Genomic DNA, 26604 nt, shown 5'->3' on the forward strand with positions numbered 1-26604 from the left:
GCTCTTCAGGCAGTTCCTTTGACCTCATGATTCTCATTTGCTCTGACATGCATTGTGATCTGGAAGGTCTTATATAGACAGGTGTGTGGCTTTCCTAATCAAGTCCAATCAGTATAATCAAACACAGCTGGACTCAAATGAAGGTGTAGAACCATCTCAAGGATGATCAGAAGAAGTGGAAAGCACCTGAGTTAAATATATGAGTGTCACAGCAAAGGGTCTGAATACTTAGGACCATGTGATATTTCAGCTTTTCTTTTTTAATAAATCTGCAACAATGTCAACAATTCTGTGTTTTTCTGTCAGTATGGGGTGCTATGTGTACATTCATGAGGAAGAAGAATGAACTTAAATGATTTTAGCAAATGGCTGCAATATAACAAAGAGTGAAAAATTTAAGGGGGTCTGAATACTTTTCGTACCCACTGTATATAAAAGATACAAAATGTTATTGTCTCATAAAATCAAGACACACAAAAAAAAAAACCACAGCATATATAACATATACAAATGTTGTATGGAAATGGATCACTCAAGTTAACATGCTATTGATAAGCCCATCTGGCTATAGCCTTTAAAGTAGTGTCCCTATATACACATTTAAGAAGTACGGTAAATGAGAGCAAACTGTCCATCTTCTTAAAACCCACATACAGTGGTGTATTTTAGTTTTGTGCTGCCCCAGGCAAGACTAAAATCGGGCGCCCCCCTCCTATGTAAATTTGCCCCACTCCTTCCTTTTTAACGGATGTGACTCCCTCCAAAATTTAAGGACTACAAGTCCCAGCATGAACCCCTGAGATCTCACGAGAGGGGGGGTGGGAGAGAGAGGGGGGTAGGTGAGGGAGGTGTGAGAGAGAGAGAGGGGGGATGAGAGAGAGAGGGGGGAGAGAGAGAGAGGGGGATGAGAGAGAGAGAGAGAGAGAGGGTGAGAGAGAGAGATAGAGGGGGGATGGGAAAGAGAGAGGGGGGATGAGAGAGAAAGAGAGGTGGGCATGAGAGAGCGAAGGGGGATGAGAGCGAGAGAGAGGGTGGGGTGGTTGAGAGAGAGGGGAGATGAGAGAGAGAGAGAGAAGGGGGGGGTGAGAGAGAGAGGGGGGATAAGAGAGAGAGAGAGGGAATGAGAGAGAGGGAAGAGGGGGGTGAGAAAGAGAGGAGGGGGTGCGAGAGGCAGCTCTACCAACCACTGGCCAAAAAGATTCTCAGGTGGAGGGGGGGGGACTTTTTTGCTGCCCCCCTGCAAAGTGCTGCCCTAGGCCTGGGGCCTTGTTGGCTTAGGCCAAAATACAGCACTGCCCACATACCAACACAGGCCATGGATGGGAACTGACTCCACTGAAAACAAGGCTATAGGAGGAGATTTACTAAAACTGGAGCAATCCGAATCTGTTTCAGCTGTTCATAGTAACCAATCAGTATCTAATTTCAGTTTGTTCAATTAAAATGGAATTAAATACAAGGTTTTAAATAAAGAAATAACAAACATGTCACACTCCCATGCCCTGTGTAATGGTTTTGCAAAGCCCGGATCTTCCTCTTCTCAGGCCCCCCGTTGGCGCTCCTGGCCCCTCCCGCCTGCCATGTGTCCCCAGAGCAAACAGCTTGCTACGGGGGCACCTGAGCAGGCTTTCTCCCGAGCCACTGCTCTGCATGACCATTCACACAGAGGGCCGAGGTTTGGCTTGGCATTGATTTTTCCATTTTTACTTGTTTCTTTTTTTTTTTTTTTATATATATATATATATATTAAACGGAGAAGATAAGAAGATGGAGGAAGAGGATGTTTAGGAGTAAGTAAAACTTCCTCTGTATTATTTTACCCTTAAACGTGATAGCTTAATGTCCAAACTGCTTATCATTAATATCTTGTATTGTGCATTTCTAAACCCAAGTGAAGATTGTCAACTATTATTGTCAGGCTGCAATATTAGAGTAAATAAGAATTTATTATTAATATATTTTATTTTTTGAATAGTACTGTTTTCTGCAGCATGGGTTAAAATGCAGCATAACAGAGTGCCAGACTGCTGCTCAACACAAAGTACAGCAGTCCAACTCTCCCCATGCATGGTATTGTATTCCAGAGGTTCACATTCACAGTGAGGCCAGGGCCTGGTACATTTTTTCCAAAACCTTCCATGCCCTAACAGTAAAAATAAAAAAAAATACAAAAATAAAAATTTTATATTCACACAATAAAGGTATGTGAATGCAAAATGTGCATTTAAAGGGTATTAAAAAGGAAGTAAGCAGTCAAAGATACTGTCATTTAAATTGACACAGTTACAAAAATTAGAATAGCAGATAAAATCATTGTGTCAGTGGAATAGTGGTCACCAAGGAAGAATAGTCCCCCAAATCATTGTTGCCAGTGGGAAAGCGGCCACCAGGAAAGAATAGTCCCTTAAATCATTGGTGTCAGAGGGATAAAGCCCATCAGGAAAGAACAGCCTCCCAAATCATCAGTGTCAGTGGGATAGTGGCCCCCAGGGAAGAATATTCTTCCAACTTATAACGTCGGTGAAATAGTAGCCTTCAGGGTAAAATAGTCCCCCAAATTATTGGTATCAGTGAGATAGTAACCCCTGGGGACAATTAGTGCCCCAAATCGTTAGTCTCAGTGAGATAGTGGCCACCAGGGAAGAATAGTCCCTCAAATTATTAGTTCCAGTGAAACAGTGGCCACCAAGGAAAAATAGCCCCCTAAATTGTTAGATGTTAGTGACATTATGGATACCCTGGTAGTACCCTAAATCATTAGTGTCAATGAGATAGTGGCCACCAAGAAAAAATAGCCCCCTAAATCTTAAGTGTCAGTGAGATAGTGGCCACCAAGTAAAAATATCCCCCTAAATCTTTAGTGTCAGTGAAATAGTGGTCACCAGTGAGGAAGAGTCCCACAAATCATAGATTTCAGTGAGATAGTGGCCACCAGGGAAGAATAGTCCCCCATATCATTAGTTCCAGTGAAACAGTGGCCACCAAGGAAAAATACCCCCCCCCCAAATCATTTGTATCAGTGAGATAGTGGCCACCAAGAAAAAATATCCCCCTAAATCTTTAGTGTCAGTGATGTAGTGGTCACCAGTGAGGAAGAGGCCCACAAATTTTGGACATTATGGACACCATGGAAGAATAGTCATTAGTGTCAGTGAGATAGTGGCCACCAAGGAAAAATACCCCCCTAAATCATTAGTATCAGTGAGATAGTGGACACCGAGGAAAAAATATCCCCCTAAATCTTTAGTGTCAGTGATATAGTGGCCACCAGTGAGGAAGAGTCCCACAAATTATAGATGTCAGTGAGATAGTGATGTGGCCACCAGGGAAGAATAGTCCCCCGTTCATTAGTGTCAGTGAGATAGTGGCCACCAGGGAAGAATGGTCCCCCATTCATTACTGTCAGTGAGATAGTGGCCACCAGGGAAGAATGGTCCCCCATTCATTACTGTCAGTGAGATAGTGGCCACCAGGGAAGAATGGTCCCCCATTCATTACTGTCAGTGAGATAGGGGCCACCAGGGAAGAATGGTCCCCCATTCATTACTGTCAGTGAGATAGTGGCCACCAGGGAAGAATAGTCCCTCAAATTATTAGTTCCAGTGAAACAATGGCCACAGAGGAAAAATAGCCCCCTAAATTGTTAGCTGTCAGTGACATTATGGATACCCTGGTAGTACCCTAAATCATTAGTGTCAGTGAGATAGTGGCCACCAAGGAAAAATATCCCCCTAAATCTTGAGTGTCAGTGATATAGTGGCCACCAGGGAAGAATAGTCCCCCAAATCATTAGTTCCAGTGAAACAGTCTCCACCAAGGAAAAATAGCCCTCTAAATTGTTAGATGTTAGTGACATTATGGACACCAGGGAAGAATAGTACCCTAAATCATTAGTATCAGCGAGATAGTGGCCACCAAGGAAAAATAGCCATTAAATTAGTGTCAGTGAAATAGTGGTCATCAGTAAGGAAGAGTCCCACAAATCATAGATGTCAGTGAGATAGTGATGTGGCCACCAGGGAAGAATAGTCCCCCCATTCATTATTGTTAGTGAGATAGTGGCCACCAGAGAAGAATAGTTCCAATGACCACATATGCTCATGGGATCTCCCGGCTGCTTTGTTTCGAAACAGTCAGGGAAAGATTTGTCATTTAGCAGTAATTGCTTTTTTCAGGTACAGGTTTGCGGCATCCCCAAGCATGTTAATTATTGTATTTTAGTAATATTGTATTTTTAATGTTGCGCTTTAAGGATTATTAAAAGTTCCACGCTGTTTTGTATTTTTTTTTCTTTTTGTGCATTGGCACCAGTCACCCACAGCAGTGGCCAGCTCTCCCATGCCCTTATCTGACAATCCCTTGCTTATCATCCTTGAAAATGGGCAAAACTGATTTTCAAGAATGACCCCATTGACTTTAACCACTTAAGCCCCGGAAGATTTTACCCCCTTCCTGACCAGGGGGTTTTTTGCAATTTTTTTACTGCGTGACTTTAACTGACAATTGCGCGGTCGTGCGACGCTGTACCTAAACGAAATTGACGTCCTTTTTTCCCCACAAACAGAGCTTTCTTTTGGTGGTATAGAGGAAAAAGGAGAAGTGCTTGGCGCTGCCAATATGTGCGTTTAGAAGTGTGGAAGGTAGAAACTAGTATAGACAACACAGATGTCACAAATATTATAACTATTATGCACGTTTGAAAAAGTGAATATTAAATAAATAAGTGAGGTTTTAAATGAGGTAAAAACAGGAATAAAGTGTAAGAGCATAAAACCTAAAGCCCAATATTTAAATGTATAAAAGTAAATAGGTATGCAAAAAAAGAGAAGGTGACATATACATCCACAATATACTCTAGTAAAGGATATATATATATATATATAGTGCCCTTCAAGTGAGGGTGAAGTGGTGGTGTATAAGTGATAATAAAAAGGTAGAGTAGAAAAAATTAATATATATAAATAATTTTACAGTGACTTGAGTGACCATAAAGTGGCATGTGCAAAAAAGGAAAAGAGACCTCAATCCCAAGCCTGGGAAGAGAGAGTGCCCAATATGGTTCCCCAAAAATGACAATGGGGTGGGCCACAGATGGAGGAAAATAAATCCAAAAAATAAATAATAAAAAATGCTGAAAAAAATAAATATATATAAAATGGTGGCTAAGTGATTGATACACAGAATATCTCAAAATCAATAGTGTGCTAGTGAAAAAATGCGCAAAGAAAGTGGTCAAAAATGCATAAGAAAAAACATCCACTGAGTCCTTAAGAAGCGCATAGAGGTATATCAGTCCAAAATAGTGGTGAGGTGCCAAAATCACAGGTGCGACCGGTTGGATGATTCTTAGAGTGAAGACTAAGGTGCTCCCCTATTCAGTGGGTCCGGTGCTCCCCTTTCTAGTAAATACCGAGCTTACCAGAAAGTACTACCCCTGCAGGGGTAGAGCGCAGGTCGATATTTGTAGGGATCGCTCCCAAAACAGAGGGGTCCGGTCACCTGGTCCACTTCTAGTATTCCAATTGCCCGAGTCACAACTAATTGGCGTGTTAGTAAGGGTGTTCCAACATTAATGCTCCAACCAAGCCATTCCAGGACATGTATATAAATAAAGAAAGATGCCTCCAAATGGTGAAATACCGCTAGACTTTTATTAAAAACATCCAAGATAAAAGCAGGTACTCACATAAAAAACAGTTTTAACGTTCCCTCAGGACTTAGGAGCCGCAAGGTCCTCTCTGGCGGTGGGGTGATGAACGGTAAGCGTTCTCCCGACCGGAGCTGCGTCCCAAGCCGATCAATACAATGCAAGCGGAAGTGATGCGGTGCGCACTCTACATGTTTCGTCGTATGACGTCATCAGGAGTAGGAGTAGGAGTAGGAGCAGGCTACTCCTGATGACGTCATACGACGAAACATGTAGAGTGCGCACCGCATCACTTCCGCTTGCATTGTATTGATCGGCTTGGGACGCAGCTCCGGTCGGGAGAACGCTTACCGTTCATCACCCCACCGCCAGAGAGGACCTTGCGGCTCCTAAGTCCTGAGGGAACGTTAAAACTGTTTTTTATGTGAGTACCTGCTTTTATCTTGGATGTTTTTAATAAAAGTCTAGCGGTATTTCACCATTTGGAGGCATCTTTCTTTATTTATATACATGTCCTGGAATGGCTTGGTTGGAGCATTAATGTTGGAACACCCTTACTAACACGCCAATTAGTTGTGACTCGGGCAATTGGAATACTAGAAGTGGACCAGGTGACCGGACCCCTCTGTTTTGGGAGCGATCCCTACAAATATCGACCTGCGCTCTACCCCTGCAGGGGTAGTACTTTCTGGTAAGCTCGGTATTTACTAGAAAGGGGAGCACCGGACCCACTGAATAGGGGAGCACCTTAGTCTTCACTCTAAGAATCATCCAACCGGTCGCACCTGTGATTTTGGCACCTCACCACTATTTTGGACTGATATACCTCTATGCGCTTCTTAAGGACTCAGTGGATGTTTTTTCTTATGCATTTTTGACCACTTTCTTTGCGCATTTTTTCACTAGCACACTATTGATTTTGAGATATTCTGTGTATCAATCACTTAGCCACCATTTTATATATATTTATTTTTTTCAGCATTTTTTATTATTTATTTTTTGGATTTATTTTCCTCCATCTGTGGCCCACCCCATTGTCATTTTTGGGGAACCATATTGGGCACTCTCTCTTCCCAGGCTTGGGATTGAGGTCTCTTTTCCTTTTTTGCACATGCCACTTTATGGTCACTCAAGTCACTGTAAAATTATTTATATATATTAATTTTTTCTACTCTACCTTTTTATTATCACTTATACACCACCACTTCACCCTCACTTGAAGGGCACTATATATATATATATCCTTTACTAGAGTATATTGTGGATGTATATGTCACCTTCTCTTTTTTTGCATACCTATTTACTTTTATACATTTAAATATTGGGCTTTAGGTTTTATGCTCTTACACTTTATTCCTGTTTTTACCTCATTTAAAACCTCACTTATTTATTTAATATTCACTTTTTCAAACGTGCAAAATAGTTATAATATTTGTGACATCTGTGTTGTCTATACTAGTTTCTACCTTCCACACTTCTAAACGCACATATTGGCAGCGCCAAGCACTTCTCCTTTTTCCTCTATATATCTAATATAATCTCTAGTGGGTTATATTCTGAAGTGGGCTGCAGCCAATTGCTTTTTTCTACCCCCTCCCTTCGATATTATCCTAAGCGCGGATTCTTTTCCACTCTTTCTTTTGGTGGTATTTGATCACCTGTGCGATTTTTACTTTTTGCGCTATAAACAAAAAAAGAGCATAAATTTTGCAAAAATAACAATATTTTTCACATTTTTTTATATGAAATTCCCCCAAAAAAATGTAAAAATCAAAAATTTTTAACATTTTTGGCCAATTTGTTTTCTGCTACATATGTTTGGTAAAAAAATTAGCAAAAAGCGTATTTTGATTGGTTTGCGCAAAAGTTATTGCGTTTACTAACTAAGGGAAAGATTTTTGTCATTTTTGGTGGGGTTTTTTTTAACGAGGAATGGCGGCGATCTGCGATTTTTTTTGCGGGACTGCGACATTGCGGCGGACAGATCGGACCCTTGACTGACATTTTTGACACTTTTGGAGTTACCAGTGACATTTCTACAGTAATCAGTGCTATACATATGCACTGTTACTGCAAAATGACACTGGCGGGGAAGGGGTTAACTTTATTGGGGAGGGAGGGGTTAAGTGTGTCCCTAGGGGAGTGCTTTTACTGTGATTGGCTGTGGCTTGAGGTGTAAGAACAGAGATCAACGGTCCTACATAGTAGAACCGTATGATCACTGTTTCTACACAGGGGAGAATGACAGGCGGCTTGTTTACATCAGCCACCTGACTTCCTCCCTCTGCACCGACGATCGGCGAGTGACCGGCGGACATCGGGTCCGCCGGTCACACGCACTGACTTCCCTGTGAATGAGCCCGCTATTGGCTCACAAGGAAGTGACAGGCAAGTGACGTTGATCTACGTCACTCTACCTGGCCGGGGCTGACCGCCGCAGTAAATAGTCATGCGGCGGTCGGCAACCGGTTAAAGCAGTATTAAACCCAAAAGCAAGCATTTATTATATTGCAGCTTACCAATTCATAGATGCGATGGCTGCATTAGTTTCCATTTTTAGGCTTTATTTCTTCTATTTTCACCCGGTGATCCAGCCAGTAAGTTTGTTTTTGTTTTGTTTTTTCAAAAGAACAAGCTCTCCTGCAGATGCATCAGTTACAAAGATAAGACAAACCATTTAACACTGACAGGGGTGCTTACAATGATCAACTTACATTTCTTTATGTAAAAACCTTTGTCCTAAAAGGAAAAAAAAGAATGTTTGCTGTAACTGCTTAAAAAAGTGAGCTTGAGTTTAGTTTCAATTTGTTACTGTATTATAAATCTGCTAGTACATCTAACAATCCCTCCCACCTAGACTGACAATGCTGCTGTTTGTTGTGCCTCCTGTTCTCCTTCATCCAGAGTGGAGGCGCTCTAACAGAGGAGGTGTATTACTGGTCAGATCACTAGGTGAAAACTGAGGGGGGGGGGAGCCTAAAAAAGAAAACTAAGGCAGCCACCACATCTAATGGTTGGTAAGCTGCAATATATTACATTTTGATTTTAATACCACTTTAGGGGGTTCAAATTAAAATTTGCAGTCCACTTTCCACCTACTATGTCTTCTTCATTCTTCACCCACTCTGCCAAACTGGTATACGCACTTTGTCCTCTTGGGGACAGGATAAAGGAAAAAAAATATATATGGACTTGGGCAATAGTATGCAGAGCAGGAGTTCTATCTTCCCTGGCTGCACACTTGTTCCAGGGCTGTAGCGTTTTACATTTCCTCTGGACTCCAATGATGTTGTTTCTCTAAAGCAATTTGCGTTTGCCTCTTTCGCAGGGTCAAATGAAGCTGCTAACGTCCATCATCGCCCCACAGGAAGAGTCAGATATAATGAAGCCAGGGGCGTTACTATGGGGGAAGAAGACCAGGGGCTTCAGCCCGAAGGTAAATTTGATAACCCCTCTCACATTTTAAAGGAAGTCCCGCCCAAGCTCCTCCCACATTTAAAAGTACTGCCCAAGCTCATCCCAATGCCCCCCTCAGTCAAGGGTCAGTCAAGTGGTGGTATGGAGAGGAGTACAGAGGGTCAGACATGGAGAGGAGTACAGAGGGTCAGACATGGAGAGGAGTACAGAGGGTCAGACATGGAGAGGAGAGGGGAGGGTCAGACATGGAGAGGAGAGGAGAGGGTCAGACATGGAGAGGAGAGGAGAGGGTCAGACATGGAGAGGAGAGGGTCAGACATGGAGAAGAGAGGAGAGGGTCAGACATGGAGAGGAGAGGGTCAGACATGGAGAGGAGAGGGGAGGGTCAGACATGGAGAGGAGAGGGGAGAGTCAGACATGGAGAGGAGAGGGGAGGGTCAGACATGGAGAGGAGAGGGGAGGGCAGACATGGAGAGGAGAGGGGAGGGTCAGACATGGAGAGGAGAGGGGAGGGCAGACATGGAGAGGAGAGGGGAGGGCAGACATGGAGAGGAGAGGAGAGGGTCAGACATGGAGAGGAGAGGGTCAGACATGGAGAGGAGAGGGTCAGACATGGAGAGGGGAGGGTCAGACATGGAGAGGAGAGGAGAGGGTCAGACATGGAGAGGAGAGGGGAGGGTCAGACATGGAGAGGAGAGGGGAGGGTCAGACATGGAGAGGAGAGGGGAGGGTCAGACATGGAGAGGAGAGGGTCAGACATGGAGAGGGGAGGGTCAGACATGGAGAGGAGAGGAGAGGGTCAGACATGGAGAGGAGAGGGGAGGGTCAGACATGGAGAGGAGAGGGGAGGGTCAGACATGGAGAGGAGAGGGGAGGGTCAGACATGGAGAGGAGAGGGGAGGGTCAGACATGGAGAGGAGAGGAGAGGGTCAGACATGGAGAGGAGAGGGGAGGGTCAGACATGGAGAGGAGACAGAGATACCCCCCCCCCCTCATTTACAGATAGAGACCCCTCCCCCCTCATATACAGACAGACATCCCCCCCTCCCCCCCATCATTTACAGACAGAGACACTCCTTGAGACAGTCCTACTCCTTGGCAGGGATTCCAAAAGTTTAAGCAGATAAAAGCCTTGAACATAACTGTATCGCAGGGAAGCCACATGGGTTGTAACCAGTTCCTGTTATTCTCTGTACCATGTGACCAAACAGTCACATGGTTTGCTGACATCACCAGGGTCCTTCTGCTGGGCAGGAACTAGCCGCTACTTTTGTGTATAAGGTAATTGGAACAAGGGGGGGCGGAGCCAGGGCCGATAAAGGATTTTTGTCTACATAGACGAAGGTGCATTTTGGTGCCCCCCCCCCCCTAACTTTTGAACATCATAATGAGGTACACTTGAGAGAGGAAGTGACCCGCAGTGCATGTAGCTTAAGGGGCATGGGTTAACAAAAGCCGGGCTTCCTTGCACCTATAAAATATGCTTTCACTGCTATGCCACAAGCAAGAGTCTCATTAATACATAAAAACCCCAGCACAACCATCACAAAAAAAAAAAGAAAAAGAATGAAAAGCTTCCATTGCATATGTTTTTGAATACAATGAAAATATATAAAAAGCTAAAACTTTATTTGGACCTTCAGTCAGGGACTGCATAACAATCAGTAACTATTGAGACAATGAAGACTTTGGTGAGAAGTATATCATGTACAGTATTGTGTATATAGTGCAGGGGTCAGCGATGTGCAATGCACAGGCTGCAATCAGCGTCAGGTTTAGGATACATAATGCCGACTACATGGTGTGTAACACACAAAATTCTGAAGTCAGTGCCGAGTTTAGGAGTACATGACACACAGAGAGCACGGCCCAGGAGAGCATAATGCACAGAATGCAGGGGACAGGAGTGTAAAGCACAGAATGTGGGGGACAGGAGTGCAGTGCACAGAATACAGGGGACAGGAGTGTAGTGCACAGACTGCGGGGGACAGGAGTGCAATGCACAGAATGTGGGAGACAGGAGTGCAATGCACAGAATGTGGGAGACAGGAGTGCAATGCACAGAATGTGGGAGACAGGAGTGCAGTGCACAGAATGTGGGGGATAGTAGTGCAGTGCACAGACTGCGGGGAACAGGAGTGCAGTGCACACACTGCGGGGAAAAGGAGTGAAGTGCACAGAATGTGGGGGACAGGAGTGCAATGCACAGAATGCAGGGAACAGGAGTGAAATGTACAGAATGTGGAGCATAGTAGTGCAGTGCACAGAATGCGGGGGACAAGAGTGCAATGTACAGAATTCGGGGGACAGTAGTGTGTAATGCACAGTGTAGCAGTAAGGAGGGTACAAAATCACCCCCCAACTTCACCCTTTCAGGAAAATCCCCACTCCCTCCCCTCCAGAAAAAAAAAATGATCCAGCACTAATTTGTACTCCCTCCCCCCAGCACAAATCATATCTTCCCCGTCCCTGAACAAAACCTCCACCCAACACAAATCTTGTTTCCCCTTCCTCAGGACAAGTCCTCCTCCAACCTCCCCAAATACCCAGCCCCAGCACAATCCCCCCTTCTTCCCCATCCTAGCACCTATCCCCACACCCCTCAATTCCCCCTCTCAGCACAAATCCTCCTTCCCCCTAATAACCCTAATAATTCTCTTCTACCCCCGAAATCCTCCCTCCCAACACAGCCCCCTATTCCAGTTCAAATGCTCCCCCACCCAATTCCCTTCACTCCAAATTCTCCAGGACAAATCCCCCCCATCCCCTTACCAGCACAAATCTCCACGGATTTCTTTTCCCAGCAACCCCCCACCCCAATCCCTTTTCGAGCACAAATTCTCCTCCCACTGTAAACCTTTTCCCTATTTTTAGCACAAATTATTTCCCCCAAATCCCCCTCCCAACACAAATCCCCTCTCAGCACAAATCCTCTTTCCCCTAAATCCCCCACGCCAGCACAAGTCCGCTGCCCAGTTCTGCCAAAACTCCTTCCTCCCAAATCCCCCTTCCCAGTACAACCCCCCCCCCCCCCAACACAAGTCCTCCCACCTTCTAATCAATCAACAATACTTCCAAACTGTCCTGCTTTTTGTGTGACCTTCCTAAGAACAAAAGCCTGCAAATCCTTAACCAAGGGACAATTCACAGCAACACGCAGTGCAGGAAAGCCGTGGTCTGTGTGCATTTCCTGCACCACATTCAGAAAGCACTGCAGTTGCAATTTGCTGTGGGTGTGAATGTCAACTCAATGACATCCCAAACTCAGGTTGAAAATGTAATGTGCTTTCCTGCCCCGGATTGTATGGTACAGTAGTACCATGTAAACCTGTCCCTGTGCGTTTTACAACTTTTGGTGTGGCCCAGCACAATTTTAGCCCATTCAAACACACAGTGTGTTCCTGTGTAATTCGTGGTGTGAACTGGTCCTGGGTCCTGAAGCCCAATGCTGAGAAAACTTCCACCACCTAGCTACACTAATGTGCCTGGCAGGGGGGCACTAGTATGGGCACCCGGGCGATTCTCCACATCTCTTTGGGGTACCCAGGGTTCCACATGCCATGTGTATCCCATATATAGCAGCAGCCAGCATCTTTTTGATTTGGGAGGGGTGGCTACCAAGCAGATAATGTATGTCCTATGTTCCACTCATAGCACAAGTCCTTTCTCCTCCCAAAACACTCCCTAGGACATACAGTAGCTTCTCAGATCCCCCCCCCCCCCAAATCACTAATCACTGCAAGTATTTATTTCCAGCTGGTCTCGGCTGCAGCTCACAGTGTGAAGGACGCCCGGCAGAGTGAGATTCTGGGTGCCAATGTGGAGTGGAGATGCAGCATGTGGAACACCAAACATCCCCGCACAAGCTGCAGGGCAGGTGACACGGGTGCTCACACTAGCGCGCCCCTGCAAGTGACTGGAGCCAAGTGTCTGATCTTGTTCTGACACTTGGCTCTGCTCCGGAATCCAGCCTAATCCAGGAGGTATGGGAATGTACCGCCCTCACCACCCTGTCTTATGGTGGCGCCGGCCCTGGGAGAAGCCCCACGTATAGGCCCCGCCCACCCCGACATCAAGTCTTCATTTTGATAAAAGAAAAGGAATTGGCAGCACTCCAGGTTGAGTCCAAATCCAGATTTATTGACTGGACATCCAAATATGACAATCGTGACAAGGTAGATGCGTTTCACACACTGACTGTGTGCTTAAACATTACCCGCGATCGCTCCCCGCTGAGAGAGAAGAACAGTCAGCTGTTGTAAAAATATCCGCTGCCCCATAGGGATGCATGCAGTCAGTGTGTGAAACGCGTCTACCTTGTCACGATTGTCATATTTGGATGTCCAGTCAATAAATCTGGATTTTGACTCAACCTGGAGTGCTGCCAATTCCTTTTCTTTTATCAAGTTTTCACGGAGGCGAGCCGGGGCATGCACCAGTGTGAGTCATCAGGCAATTACACCACCTGGAGCAGTGAGTCCTTGTCTCTTCAAGTCTTCATTTTGACAGCTCCACTCTTTCTTTGCGGCCGCCCCACCAATCACTGCATGGATGTTATGCTGAGATATTTAGCCCTGACCAACCCCAGGCCTTGGGAGTGATTCGGGGCTGATCATTTTAAAAAGGAATATGAGACTCTAGGCTTTTTGGGGGCCAACTCGGGGCTATAGCCCCTGTCACACCCCCCCCCCCCTTGCCGACGCCACTGAGTGAAGCTCAAGGTACATTCCTGCTAAAAAAAAGCCCTAACAACACTTAATCCAAACATGCAGCCTGGTTGGGCAGAAGGGGTGGGGAAATTGTGCACCCCCCAAACCATACAAAACCACGAGCCGTCAACAGGGGGGGAGGTTGCCTTGGCATGTGGCCTTGTTCCCATGTTGATGAAGACAAGGGCCTCATCCTCACAATCCTGGCCTAGGTGGTTGTGGGGGTCTTATCGGAATATGAAAGCCCCTTTTAATAGTAAGGCCTCCCCCCCCCAGATACTACTCCCCTATGTGAATGAGTATGGTGTACATAGTACCCCTATTCATTCACAATCAAAATTGTAACCTAGAAATAAAGCCACCTAAACGTTTGGGTCTTTTAATGAAAAAAATAAAAAATCACCCAAAAAAGTCCCTCATTTTAAATCCATCTTCAATCGTGATGCCTGCCGCTCATTGACTTACCAGAAAAAAAGACCCATTGACCTAGTGCACAGAACCGATGCAAGCAGTACTCGTAGATGACCCAGCTGACATCAGCTATAGAGAAGAGATGGGCATAGTGGTGGCATCATTGACCAAATATGGCATGTGGCATCATTGACCAAATATGGCCTGTGGCACCATTGACCAAATATGGCCGGTGGCATCATTGACCAAATATGGCATGTGATATCATTGACCAAATATGGCCGGTGGCATCATTGACCAAATATGGCATGTGATATCATTGACCAGATATGGCCGGTGGCATCATTGACCAAATATGGCAGGTGGCATCATTGATCAAATATGGCAGGTGGCATCATTGACCAAATATGGCAGGTGGCATCATTGACCAAATATGGCCGGTGGCATCATTGACCAAATATGGCAGGTGGAATCATTGACTAAATATGGCAGGTGGCATCATTGACCAAATATGGCAGGTGGAATCATTGACTAAATATGGCTGGTGGCATCATTGACCAAATATGGCCAGTGGCATCATTGACCAAATATGGCCGGTGGCATCATTGACCAAATATGGCCGGTGGCATCATTGACCAAATATGGCAGGTGGCATCATTGACCAAATATGGCCGGTGGCATCATTGACCAAATATGGCAGGTGGCATTATTGACCAAATATGGCTGGTGGCATCATTGACCAAATATGGCCATGGTCTTATTTGGTCAGTGTCATTGCCAAAATATGACCGGTTGCCATATTTGGGCAGTGATGTCACTATGACCGTAGTCTTTCCCCTCCCACTGCTTGCATTGCGACAGCACTGGTCTCAAGCAAGCATCTTGTGCCTGAGACCAGTGCTGTCAATCACTGTTCACAGTAGTCCTCTCCAACAGTGCTGCGTGATTAGACAGCTGTGGGGTCGGGGCATGCTGCCAACCATATTAGCTTTGAGTACTGCACCAAACCAAATAGGACAAATCTATACATGGTCTGGTGCAGCTCCCCAATGAAACCAATCAGCTTCCAGATTTTATTCTCAAAGCTTACCTTAACAATCTGAAGTTAAAATCTGATTTCTCTTACGTCCTCTGACATTCGCAGCCCACTCATACAATCTGCACGTCTGGGTATTGGCCTTCTCCATAGGAGTAAGCTAGGCAGAAGATTTTGTTAGAATATTCACAAAAACTTTGTATAGACACACCTACAGGGGGCTGTCCCTCTGGTCCAAAACCCCCAGCTAGCCTAATTTCCAATTCAGTTTGCTGCTGCCTAGCTTAGGAGTAGGCTGGCTTTTCCCTGGCTGGGGCTGCGGTCTCAGCATTCTTTCTTCTTTTTATTTTTTCTCTCTAGAAAAGTATTTTTTCTTTATAAAGATAGCTTTTTATTTGTTCCTGCGCTTAGTTAGTCAGACTTCGGAAGACTACAGCGTATGCGGAGCTGGGAATCGCACTGGTTATGCTAGAGCCTTACGGAATCCCAGCCTGCCATCGAGCGTTAGCAGGTTATGTGTACACACAGGCCTCGCAAAACGACTATGTCCCTTACCTCAGGTTCGAGCCTGGGAAGTTGCTATCTTCGCCGGGATGTCTCAACTGTGGTACGCCCGCGTGTTGCTAGCGTCCCCTTCGGCTGACAGCACCACCACTCAGAGCGGGAGGCTTCCTGTCACAGAGCGGTACCCACGTTTCGCTGGACCGGTGAGTACCATGCTACCCCTCTGTCTCTGGCATTGTCTGTCGGGGTGTGTATGTGGGCTGTTTTATGGGGATGGCAGTTCGGTATGGGTTCTGTAATATCCCCCTCATACCTGTAGGTGCGGTCCCTGTGTGGCCCTTCCCGGTCCCTGCGGGGGCGCTGTGGCGGTTCCACCGCTGTATGGGGGGTTGCGGGGGTCTCCTATGTCCCTGAGGTGCTTGTGCAACTATTTGGGGAACAGTACATGGTGCGTGGGGGCCGCAATCGGCGCAAAACCGCGCGGCTGCCATTTTAGGTGTGGGCAGGCTGTATGGCCTCATTGTGAGGGCAGCAGCCATTTTCTACTATGCTGTTGGCGCTGATCAGGCGCCATCTTTAGTGTGGGCAAAATGTCCTTATGTGGACAGCGGCCATTTTTCCAGAGCTTTTCCCATAGACTTGTATTGGCAACCACTTTCTTGTGGCTCAGGGCTGTGTCTGCCTCTAGAGGCGTGAGGTCACTTCCTCTTTCTTCACATGCAGATTGATTCAGCAGCATGGCAAGTATAGAACACTGTGGGGGGGCTTTTATTGTGTTTCCTGGCCTGCATTCCTGCTAGCCTTAATTTTTTTGCAGTTTCCTGTAGCACAGGACTTGCTCCCCATTTGCGGTGCATTTGCGGTGGGGACCGCGGAAATCGCAGATTTAAAGGGCCAGCGTCATTTAAATTGAGATTGCTATTATGGAGTCCCAGGATAGCAAATTCCCCCCAGATCTGGTAGAGGGTTCAGGTACTCCTGAATCCTCTGCTATAGTCTCACATACTGCTGCACTTGCGACTTTAGCGTCCAAAGTGGATTTGTTGATGTCTGACCGGGCTTTAAAGAAAAGGCCTATGCCCTCTCAGTCTTCTGATTCAGAGCCAGATTTGGTTGCCACGGACAGCGTACCCCCTGAGGGGTCTCAGTCCTCTCAGTTCAATGTGGAGGAGGAGGATTCCTCCTCCGGATCAGCACGGGACTGCGCTGCGGTGTCCGCGCTTATTAGCTCTGCTAAAGACACTTTAAATTTGGATGATGAGCCCACCTGTCGGGTAAGCGGTCTGCCTTTGGGACCCGCAAAGCCCAAACATCGTGTCAGGTTTTTCCTTGTCCCGCAGAGTTTCACGATACCGTGAATGAACAATGGCAATCATTTGAAACGTAATTTTGTGGTTCCAAAGAGACTCCAGTACCGTTATCCCTTTGCGGATCCGGTGGATTCTCGCTAGACTGCGGCTCCTAAGGTGGACCACACTGTGTCCAGGTTAAATAAGGCCACTTTAATGCCCGCGGAGGATTCTCCGGTGTTTAAAGACCCGGCGGATAGGCGGGTGGAAACTTTTTCCCGCCACATCTATCTGGTAGCGGGTTCCTTGCTGAAACCCGTGTTCGCTTTGGTAATGGTCTCTCAGGCTGTTGCGGAGTGGGCCAAGGTGCTTAAGCGCACTCTGATTGCTGACTCCGCCTCTCCGGCTGCTCTGGAGATGGTGGATCAAATGGGTCAGGCTGTTTTATACCTGTGTGACGCGGCCTTAGATGAGGCCCCTTTAGTCACACGACTTTCAGCGGTCGCAGTTGGATTCGTCGCACCGTTTGGTTAAAAAGCTGGTCGGTCAACCAATCTTTCAAGAAGACAGTGTCTGACATCCCTTATGCGGGGAGTCGTCTTTTTGGGGACTCTCTGGATGAACTGGTCAAGGGGATCACTGGGGGCAAGAGAACTCTGTTGCCCCAGGTGTCCAGGGGAAAATCATTCCGCGGCAAGCGGGGTCCCTCCTTTAAACCTAACCAGGGGTCCTTTCGTGCCTTCAAGGCACAAGTGGCCAGAAGAAGCCTTGGGCGGGCAAGTCAAAAGCCGCCCACACTGGCACAGGGGCTCAGTCCGCTTCGACCTGAAGGGGCGCCCTCCCCCGTTTCAGGGGTGGGGGGACGTCTGCGCTATTTTCCCGAACCTTGCCTGGCCAAGATTCAGGACAGGTGGGTTTAAGAACTCATTCGGTCAGGGTACAAGATCGAGTTTCGATCACACCCAGCAGACAGATTTTTTCCCTCAAATCTTCATTTAACCTCCGATCACTTCCGAGATCTCCATCGGGCGGTTCAGGATCTCCTCGCCCAAGGGGTGGTTGTCCCGGTTCCACAGCGGGACAAATTTCGGGGTTTTTACTCGAATCTGTTCACAGTGCCCAGAAAGGAGGGCAAGGTGCGTCCGATTCTGGACTTGAAGTTTCTAAACCGCTTTGTGCGGGTTCAGAAGTTCCGAATGGAGTCCCTCCGGTCGGTGGGGGCATCCCTGAGTCCAGGGGATTTCCTGGATTCCATCGACCTCAAGGATGCGTATCTATACATCCCTATTTACGAGGGTCATCAGAGGTTTCAGAGATTCAGAATAGCGGAAGTGCAGGGGTTTGCTATCCTCGGTTACCTGGACGATCTCCTATTAAGGTCGAGCTCCAGTGCCACTCTGTTGCGCGATCTGTCGATCACGGTTCAGACGCTCCAGGAGTTCGGGTGGACCATCAATTTTCAGAAGTCGATTTTGTCCCCTTCTGTTCGCCTCCCTTACCTGGGGATGATTCTAGACTCCGCCCAGGCGAAGGTCTTTCTTCCGATGGACAAGCTCCGGATCCTGCAGGACGAGGTCAGGTCCCTCAGGGACAATGAGTCTTCCTCGCTTCGGACCTGCATGCGGTCCCTGGGCCTGATGGTGTCGGCTTTCGAGGCGATCCCATTTGCACAGTTTCACACGAGATCTCTTCAAGCGGAGATTCTGGTCCGGTGGGACAGACATCCTCACTCTTTGGAAAGGAGAATTTCTTTGAGCCCCCAAGTCAGATTGGATCTCCTGTGGTGGCTCCAGTCTCCGGCTCTGAAGGAAGGCAAGTCCTTTCGTCCGTTGATATGGACTGTGGTCACCACGGACGCCAATGTCTTGGAACTGCAGGCAATCAGGCTCTGTTTGCTCCATTGGTCGGATCCTCTTCGGGGCTGCCCAGTGCGTGTGCAGATGGACAACGCAACTGCAGTGGCTTACATCAATCACCAGGAGTGCCCGGGCGGCCAAGGAAGTGGCAGAGATTCTGTCCTGGGCCGAGACGCAGGTCCTGGCGATTTCAGCAGTTCACATTCCAGGCGTAGAGAACTGGCAGGCAGACTATCTGAGTCGCCAGACCCTGGACCAGGGGGAATGGTCCCTCCACCCGGAGGTGTTTCAGATGCTGTGTGCGCAGTCGGGATCCCCGGACGTAGATCTGTTCGCGTCTCGTCTCAACATCAAGGTGGGAAGGTTCGTGGCACGAATGGGCGACCCTCTGGCGGACGCCTCGGACGCGTTCGTGGTGCCTTGGAATTGGTATCGGCTGATTTATGCCTTTCCCCCGATTCAGTTGTTGTCCAGATTCCTCCACAGGTTGGTCTTGGAACCGAGGTTGGTGATTCTGGTGGCCCCAGATTGGCCGCGTTGGTCTTGGTACGCGGACATCATGCAACTGGTTGTCGAGCCTCCCTCGCGGCTTCCGCTAAGAGACGATCTTCTGTATCAAGGGCCGAACTTCCATCCTGCTTTACAGTCGCTGGCTTTGACGGCGTGGCTGTTGAAAGCCAGGTCTTGAGAGACAGAGGTCTCTCGTCGGCGGTCATTCCTACCTTGCTCAAGGCCAGGAAGGCCTCCTCAGGTAAGATTTATTATCGTACCTGAAAGGCTTATTTCGCCTGGTGCGAGTTGCAAGGGGTTCCATCCACGCTCCTTTTCGGTGGCGAGAGTGTTGGCTTTCCTGCAAACTGGTGTGAAGCAGCGTCTTGCGCTGACCACTATTAAGGGCCAGTTGTCTGCGCTGGCCATTCTTTTTCAGAGCCCTTTGGCGTCGAATTCCTTTATCCGCACCTTCATTCAAGGGGTGCGTCATCTGGCTCCCCCTAGGAGGGCATCCTTGCCTCCTTGGGACCTGAATTTGGTTCTGTCCGTTTTGCAACGTCCTCCCTTTAAGAACATCCGGGAGATTCCTCTGCCGGTGCTGTCATGGAAAGTTGCCTTTCTGGTGGCGATCACATCTGCTCGCAGAGTGTCGGAGTTGGCGGCCCTGTCTTGCTGCTCCCCTTATCTGGTTTTTCATAGGGATAAAGTGGTCTTGCGACCTCATCAGTCCTTTCTTCCGAAAGTGATTTCGGATTTCCATCTCAACGAGAACATTGTCTTACCTTCGCTGTGTGCGAAGCCTAAGCATTCTAAGGAGATTGCCTTGCATTCCTTGGATGTGGTACGGGCGATCAGGGTTTACCTGTCATCTGCTGAATCCTTCAGAAAGTCGGATTCTCTTTTTGTCCTTCCTGAGGGACCTCGGGAGGGTACGGCTGCGCCTGCGGCAACCATTTCAAAATGGATCAGGCAGACGATTGTGCAGGCCTATGTAATTAGGGATCAGGTTCCTCCTTTCCCTGTCACAGCGCACTCTACCAGAGCGATTAGTGCGTCTTGGGCTTTCCGCCATCGGTGACTCAGGTGTACAAAGTGGCGACCTGGTCGTCCGTGCACACCTTTACAAAATTTTGCAAACTTGATGTCTTGGCATCAGCAGATGCCTCTTTTGGCCGCAAAGTTTTGAGTGCGGCAGTGTCTTAAGGGAGACAGGGTAGTTTTGACCTGTCTCCTTCTGTTGGAGTTTTCCCTTTTATTTGTTTTCCTGGGTTTTCGCTCCTGTTGAGCTTTCTTGTTGCCCAGTGTTTACCTTTCTGGTTCAGAAAAGGTTATTTTCTCTGACCTGGGTGCTGCGTTGCCTTTCTTGACGGTTACGTTTTCCCACCCCTCACATCTAAACTGCTTTGGGACGTCCCAGATGTGCAGATTGTATGAGTGGGCGGCGACTGTCAGAGGACGTAAGAGAAAATAGAATTTTTGTAAGAACTTACCGTAAAATTCTTTTCTCTGAGTCCCCTGACAGTCGCCGCCCCCCTGCCCCTCTTTTGGGGTTTGTGGATCTCTATACTGCTTGCTACCAAACTGAATTGGGAATGAGGCTAGCTGGGGGTATTGGACCAGAGGGACAGCCCCCTGTAGGTGTGTCTATACAAAGTTTTTGTGAATATTCTAACAAAATCTTCTGCCTAGCTTACTCCTGTGGAGAAGGCCAATACCCAGACGTGCAGATTGTATGAGTGGGCGGCGACTGTCAGAGGACTCAGAGAAAAGAATTTTACGGTAAGTTCTTACAAAAATTCTATTTTTGCACAGCTGCATTCGATTCTGAGTGCTCCGGTTTTAGTAAATGTTCCTACAGGCTTCTATTGGCTGCCCCTTTCTTCTGAAAATTCTACTTGCCTGGCTGTCATGTTGATCCTCTGGCTTAATGTTCGGAAAAATTATGCAGAGCAGGAATTCATTTTTCTCTGGCTGCACTCATGTTCCAGTGCCAGTGTTGCAAAGGTCGCACTGGGCCCTGGCATTCTGCCACCATGGGGGGGTTGCTGTGGGACCATAAGGCTCGGTTTGCACTCAAATCGCACACCTTCTTTTTTTTTTTGTGGCTGTGGCTATTGAAATTAATGTGTTTTGGCTTGTCATTGAATTTTATTTGTTGCAGTGTGAACTGGGACTTATAAAGTATATTACTTATATATCAATCAAAAAGGACAGATCCTGCACATGCTGATATACAACAAGTACAAAGAGGAGTACTTCACCAGCCCATGGCGCTGTCCATGTGTTCACCTCCTTTGTTTGTATGTTTTATAGCTGAAATGTCCTGGTTGCTGCTGCTCCTCTCTCACTTCACTGGGGGGGGGGGGGGGGGGGGGCGGATCAAAACAATTCAAATCTGTAAAGAAAAGCGCACGCAACCTCGGGCAATAACGCTTTAATAAAGGACAACAACACAGTACATTGGAATTGCACTCACACTTTTCCTTTAAGACAGTCGCTTTACAGCATTCCAACAGGAGCTACTCGCTCCTCCTGTCCCTCCAGATGGTGACTCTGCGGTCTCCTCATTCGCGGCTGCCGCCGCTGTTTCCCCGCTCTCCTTCACTTCCTGTGTTGCCTGGTCACCGGATGCCGGTTCTAGTGCGCCTGCGCACTATACCAACGTAATCTACGGCGCCTCAGGAAAGCCTCAGCCAAAGCCGGAGCCACAAGTTGTACGGAGCTGCGAGGTGGGAGATTCAAGACACGGGTGCACTGCCTCTGCTGTTACTACGGACAACGCGTTTCGGAGGCGGAGCCTCCTTCCTCAGGTCCCACCTTGCTTCCTGCTAACGCCCCTCCCTATATACCCGGGATACCATCGGCCCTAATTATTTGATTGTGTATTCTTAAAGGGGCCAGTAACCAATAATCCTTATCCACCTTGGCTGGGACGGGAGAAGCAAGGGGCTATCCACTTTTAAAAAACATATATTAAAAAACATATATTAAAAATACAGTTTAAGATACAATTTAAAATACAATTTAAAATTAAAATACAATTTAATACCAGCGCAGATATTAACCAGAGCTATTATAGATACATGTTTGGATATCACATTCCCTACATAGCAATGGTTGTCTCCTGCTAAAAATACATAAACGTATCCTAAAAGTATATATGTATATAAGACTCTAAGCTACATCAGCATTTCCTAATACCAATAGTCGACGGATCATATTAATTCCACATTATCTCTCATCCATCTACCAGGATAATTTCATAAGTCAGGATAATACACATAATAAATATATAAAAATACTAGTCTCATTAGAATTCAGTAAGATAAGATTCAATTCCATATGGCACATATGCAAATATCAATTAGTATATGAGGATACTACTCCATATAGGCCAACCAAATATACTACACGGCAGTTGTTTATATTTCTCATATATATATATACACACACACATGAGAAATACATATACATATACCTACACATACCCATCGGTGGTGACACCCTGAGTATCCCCAAATATATATCTATACATATACACCTATTCACATACCCAGCTGCTCAGATATTGTTGTGTGGACACGAATGTGCGTATGCCCCCGTGCACACTTCACAGACACATGGCCGGGCAGGGACTATGTTCCCTACCCTTGGTAACCATGTGTATGTGCATGTGCTGGAACCCACTCTACCATGCCCACACCCCCGTGCTGATATGTCAAATGATCGTGTTGACTTCCAGCTCCTCATTGAGCCCACCCGGCGACATGGACCCAAGCGTAAAGATCCAGAATGTTTCTTGCCTGCACAGGATCGAAAACCTTTCACCTTCTGGGAGAGTCATAGATATGGCTTCAATCCCAAATAGTTCCAGGCCTGCAGTATCCCCACCATGCGCTTTACAGAAGTGTCTTGGCACGCTGTGCTTGTCTTTTTTGCTCAATAAACCGGCGATGTTCGCCAAACCTGGTGCGCATTGCTCTAACTGTCCTGCCAACATAAATTAAGCCACATTGGCACCTCAAGCCATAGACCACAAACTGTGTACCACAGCTAATGAATTGTTTGATATTATAGGAGCGCCCTGCAACTGATGTAAAGCTACTTTTGCCATGTTGCATAAATGCACAAGCCTTACATCTGCTCTGCTTGCATTTGTAGGAGCCTACCATATTAAAGAGAACTGGGATAGTGGATGCTCTATTTTGGCATTTCATACTTTTTATTTTGCTTGGAGCAACCAGACTCTTTACATTGCTAGCCCGCCTAAACACCACTTTGGGTTTTTTAGGCCATCACCAGGGCGGTGTTCCACTTCATCTGGGGCTCCAAGATGGACAGAGTGAAGCGAGCAGTCATGTTCAAGGAACCCCTCAAGGGCGGTAAGGGCATGCCCGACATCGCAACGTTACTGGGGGTGTTCTTTGCCTGCAACTGCATCCGCAGAACTTTGATTGACAGAACTTCGGACTCTGGAGGCAACTCCATGTCCCGTTTTTTCCTCCTGCCTCTCTGGAGGTCCCTTGGATGGGACAAATGAGACAGCTCCATCCCCTACAACTGGGACACTCCTTGGTACTACTTGGACACTTTCAAGTTCATCAAGGAGCTGGGGCTGCATGGAGTTAAGCCCGACTTGTGGAAGCCAAAAACTATCTACAAGTTGATCAGAGCATCGGACATTGCTGAGACTGTTCCAGGCCTCCCTTCAGCCACTTGCAAAGTAGTCTGGAGGAATGTTTCTTCAAAGAGACTCACCAACAGGCATAAAGATCTGGCGTGGATGGCTGTCCAGGGGGGTTTGCCACTCAGGACATTTATGCATGCCAGAAACTTGTGCAGATACAGGCACTGCCCCTTTTGTATCATCCATGAGGAAACGTCTTTCCACGTTTTCTGGGAGTGCTCATTTGCACAGAACCTGTTGAGGGCCTTGGAACCTGAACTTAGAGACTTTGTTCCACAGACTGCCATCACACATTTTGCTGTGCTGAATGGACTTTTTCACGGAACATTTTTCCAGGAGGACATTGACAACACCTGGCGGGTGTTGTGCTGCTTTAAGGACGCTTTATGGTGCGCCAGAAAGCGCCTTATCCACCAGCGGGAGAGGATGTCCATCGAGGAATGTCGCAGACTGGTTCACAGTCTGCTCAGAGACTATAACCTGATGGATCTCATGGAGGAAGAGGAGGTCTGAAGATTTCCCCTTCCCCCACTCTCCCTTGTGTGTCTTTGTCCATTCAATAAAGCTTCGGGCCTGTGATTTCACCCCCCCTCCCCCTACCCCAACTCTCCCACCCCCATCACACCTGTTGCTTTTTTGAAATGTTTTGATATCGTTTAAGGAATGCAACGTATAGATAACGTATTTTTCAGTTTCATGCTTTAGGGGTATTGCGGCGTCATGCATGATGTGATGGCTCGGGGTATCCCTACTCCGCACAACACATCAGGCATCATACCGCAGAATGAATGTATGTGATTGAATGTATTTATTAGTATGACCGGAAATGTATTGTAATGTAGTGTATTTATGCGCTGCGTCGCAGTACAGGGGAGAATGTACCCCGACAAAAGTATTGTTTTTTGTATATCTTTTATGCAAATAAAGATTACATTTTCAACCAAAAAAAAAAAAAAAGATGTAAGGCTTGTGCATTTATGCAACATGGCAAAAGTAGCTTTACATCAGTTGCAGGGCGCTCCTATAATATCAAACAATTCAATAGCTGTGGTACACAGTTTGTGGTCTATGGCTTGAGGTGCCCATGTGGCTTAATTTATGTTGGCAGGACAGTTAGAGCAATGCGCACCAGGTTTGGCGAACATCGCCGGTTTATTGAGCAAAAAAGACAAGCACAGCGTGCCAAGACACTTCTGTAAAGCGCATGGTGGGGATACTGCAGGCCTGGAACTATTCGGGATTGAGCCATATCTATGACTCTCCCAGAAGGTGAAAGGTTTTCGATCCTGTGCAGGCAAGAAACATTCTGGATCTTTACGCTTGGGTCCATGTCGCCGGGTGGGCTCAATAAGGAGCTGGAAGTCAACACGATCATTTGACATATCAGCACGGGGGTGTGGGCATGGTAGAGTGGGTTCCAGCACATGCACATACACATGGTTACCAAGGGTAGGGAACATAGTCCCTGCCCGGCCATGTGTCTGTGAAGTGTGCACGGGGGCATACGCACATTCGTGTCCACACAACAATATCTGAGCAGCTGGGTATGTGAATAGGTGTATATGTATAGATATATATTTGGGGATACTCAGGGTGTCACCACCGATGGGTATGTGTAGGTATATGTATATGTATTTCTCATGTGTGTGTGTATATATATATATGAGAAATATAAACAACTGCCGTGTAGTATATTTGGTTGGCCTATATGGAGTAGTATCCTCATATACTAATTGATATTTGCATATGTGCCATATGGAATTGAATCTTATCTTACTGAATTCTAATGAGACTAGTATTTTTATATATTTATTATGTGTATTATCCTGACTTATGAAATTATCCTGGTAGATGGATGAGAGATAATGTGGAATTAATATGATCCGTCGACTATTGGTATTAGGAAATGCTGATGTAGCTTAGAGTCTTATATACATATATACTTTTAGGATACGTTTATGTATTTTTAGCAGGAGACAACCATTGCTATGTAGGGAATGTGATATCCAAACATGTATCTATAATAGCTCTGGTTAATATCTGCGCTGGTATTAAATTGTATTTTAATTTTAAATTGTATTTTAAATTGTATCTTAAACTGTATTTTTAATGTATGTTTTTTAATATATGTTTTTTAAAAGTGGATAGCCCCTTGCTTCTCCCGTCCCAGCCAAGGTGGATAAGGATTATTGGTTACTGGCCCCTTTAAGAATACACAATCAAATAATTAGGGCCGATGGTATCCCGGGTATATAGGGAGGGGCGTTAGCAGGAAGCAAGGTGGGACCTGAGGAAGGAGGCTCCGCCTCCGAAACGCGTTGTCCGTAGTAACAGCAGAGGCAGTGCACCCGTGTCTTGAATCTCCCACCTCGCAGCTCCGTACAACTTGTGGCTCCGGCTTTGGCTGAGGCTCTCCTGAGGCGCCGTAGATTACGTTGGTATAGTGCGCAGGCGCACTAGAACCGGCATCCGGTGACCAGGCAACACAGTAAGTGAAGGAGAGCGGGGAAACAGCGGCGGCAGCCGCGAATGAGGAGACCGCAGAGTCACCATCTG

Source organism: Pelophylax lessonae (assembly GCF_965119305.1).
Source record: "Pelophylax lessonae genome assembly, chromosome: 13".
NCBI lineage: Eukaryota > Metazoa > Chordata > Amphibia > Anura > Ranidae > Pelophylax > Pelophylax lessonae.